At 41.4% G+C, this 2,705-nt stretch overlaps 1 protein-coding gene and 1 pseudogene across 2 annotated transcripts in view; both read right to left on the minus strand.

Annotated features, from left to right (window-relative positions):
* FBXL7 (F-box and leucine rich repeat protein 7) overlaps positions 1-2,705 on the minus strand; it is a 409,539-nt gene that overhangs the window by 233,250 nt on the left and 173,584 nt on the right. The window lies entirely within an intron of this gene.
* LOC111725232 lies at positions 608-760 on the minus strand (annotated as a pseudogene).

Raw genomic sequence — 2,705 nt, forward strand, 5'->3', positions numbered from 1 at the left:
GACAGCGCTGGGCTTGTCACATGAAGATACAAGGTGGGACAGCACTGGGCTTGTCACATGAAGACACAATGTGGGACAGCACTGGGCTTGTCACATGAAGACACAGGGTGGGACAGCACTGGGCGTGCTGTGTCTGGCTTCCAATGTTTACAGGTGTGAACATGCAAAGCAGCCACCAAGTCACATGCAGATATTTGTTCCTTAGACAGATAAAATGTCAAAGCTCAATTAAAACTTATTTGTTATGAATTCGGTCATCTACATCTCTGCTCCTCCAACCATTTCTTGGGGCATTTTGATCATATGTTAATGGTACAAACATAAACCCACTTCCTGTGCCTCTCAACTCCACACGTGATACAAATATCTTTTGTTTTATTCAATTTTCAGTGTTATCATCATCTTTTTTCCCCCTCATACCTGAATTATTAGATGTTTTGGACAAACTCTTATTCTGTGGAATACATGGTTCTCTAGGATGTCTCCAAAAACACAGAGCCACCAGTGTCACCAGCTAAAATATTACTCACTTCCTCAGGGATCCAGTGAATCTCATTGAAGAATCTCCAGTAGTCACTGTTCTTTTCTTTTCTTTTTTTTTTTTTTTTAGGGGAAAGCGCAAACACAGTCCCCCACTACCACAAATTATGCAGTCGAGTTTCCCGCATTTGGGGAAATTGCAGGGGTCAGCACATCCGGAGTGCCTCGCCCTGGGAACACCACCTTCGTGATTATGGTATCTCCCCTGCCAGGTAAGTATGTCACTGTTCTTTTTAAAGTAAAAAATGTAATCTTCCCCAGCTGTATTCAGAAATATATTTTGGCATTTGTATTTGTGTGTGAGAAGAACACCATTCTGAAATATGAAATAAAATCAACAAAATATGAGTGTTAAAAGGCTCCAAATTTAAATGAATATAGAGACAGTCTCATAGAAAAGTCATCAGAATGATGTGTAACTTATTCAATAAATATACTGGATGAATAAAATTAGGAGTTGTAGCTAGGCACAGTGGTACATGCTATTGGTCTAAGCTACTCCAGAGGCTGAGGTGAGGCAGGAGGATCGCTTGGGCCCAAGAGTTTGAGTTCAATCATAAGCTTGGGTGATACAGTGTAAGACCTAGTCACACACACACAAAAAATAACCTATAATCACATCTCTAATAACCATGGGAAGAAGCATTGCCTCTGGAAGGCAAAAGTATTACCTATCATAGCTCATTTACTATTAACTTAGGTTTTAACTTAGAGGGTATTTTAACAGCATTGAGTAAAAGAAAATGAGGTTTTTCTTTGGTCTTGTCTTTCAGGGAGGATTGATTTAAAAAAAAAATAACCAAGATTTTTAATTAAGCTGATGAAAAATTAGTAGATTAATATGTACCTGTAGTAAGTCTATAACTGCCCTTCAGATTTTGGTCCAAAAACCATCACAAAGTGAGTCTAAACAATTTCAAGTAGGCATCAAAATTGAGGGAGACCATTGAATCTTCAGCTGTCCCGCAACACCGTGTGAAGAAAAGCTGAGTCTCCTTCCCCACCCTCATTTTTCTGGTTCTCCAAAATGAGGACTAGACGTTCAAAGCCCCTTGTGTCTGCCTGAGACTGTGAAGGACTCAGATGCACGTCCGCATATGCTCAAAGCAAGAGTCTTGTGCCTCTCAAGACGCAGTGGCTGTTTTCACGTGACAGCTTTTGTTGCTAACTCATGTACGCTGTCTCGAAGTTGTCTATAAATCCCAACCACTGAGGCGTGCTTTCTAACGTATGTCGACACCAGCAAGGAACTTAGATTTCTGTAGCTCTGTATCACTCTATTTTTCTGGGCTGAAGAATCAGAAATCTGAACATCAGTATCACTGTAGCCCAAGCAATGGTCCTTCTAATTTCTACCCTGTAAGCTCAAGAGCAAGGCATCCATGCTTTATTTATCCTTGGAGAGGATTAATTTAATTTTGATTTCCTCTCCCTGTGTTTGCTTTGGAGGTTTTCACATATATTGCTGAAACTGACTAGAACTTGGCAGTGAGACGGCTGTACTGTGATGAATATCCCTTCGGCCTCCCCGGGCCAACTTGGCGAGGCCGGCAGAGGAGGCAGAGAGGACGGAGGGACAAAGTCAGGTGTTCCATTTGGGGCCCAAACACTGCAGAGAGGCGGACACACTGAGTGTTCCAAGTGAAAGGTCCCCTTCACTCTCACTTTTCTTAGGACATGAAGCTACAGAAGAGGGGTTAAGGTAAAAATCAGATTGAAAAAATACTAAAAATTCGGGATTTGCCACTGTCCTTTTCTCCCCCACCCCCTCTCCCACCTTGTATGTCAAAAACAGTTGATCAGGTGATAGTTCAGAAACAAAATCCAGGTGGTAGCCGGACATGCAGATTATGAGACATGAGACATTTTATTATACTGAAAACTTTGGTTCTCACTCTGATCAAAACTATTTTAAATTTATTGAGGTAAATTTACATATCTTAAAATACAGCCCTTTTTTTGCTGAGTTCTGTGAGTTTCAACACATACCTTAAAGTTGTTATGCATTTTATTTATTTATTTCAGATTACTGTGAGGGTTCAAATGACGAGGTTACATTGTTTGCAGGTGTTAGGGACAGTCCGAGTTACAGTTGAGCCCTTTGCACCGGGGTGCTATACACCCACACCCGTGCCCATTGGGGGGGGTGCTGTACACCCACACAC

The sequence above is a fragment of the Otolemur garnettii genome, unplaced genomic scaffold, assembly GCF_000181295.1.
Source record: "Otolemur garnettii isolate 467f Iridium unplaced genomic scaffold, OtoGar3 scaffold00033, whole genome shotgun sequence".
NCBI classification, from domain to species: domain Eukaryota; kingdom Metazoa; phylum Chordata; class Mammalia; order Primates; family Galagidae; genus Otolemur; species Otolemur garnettii.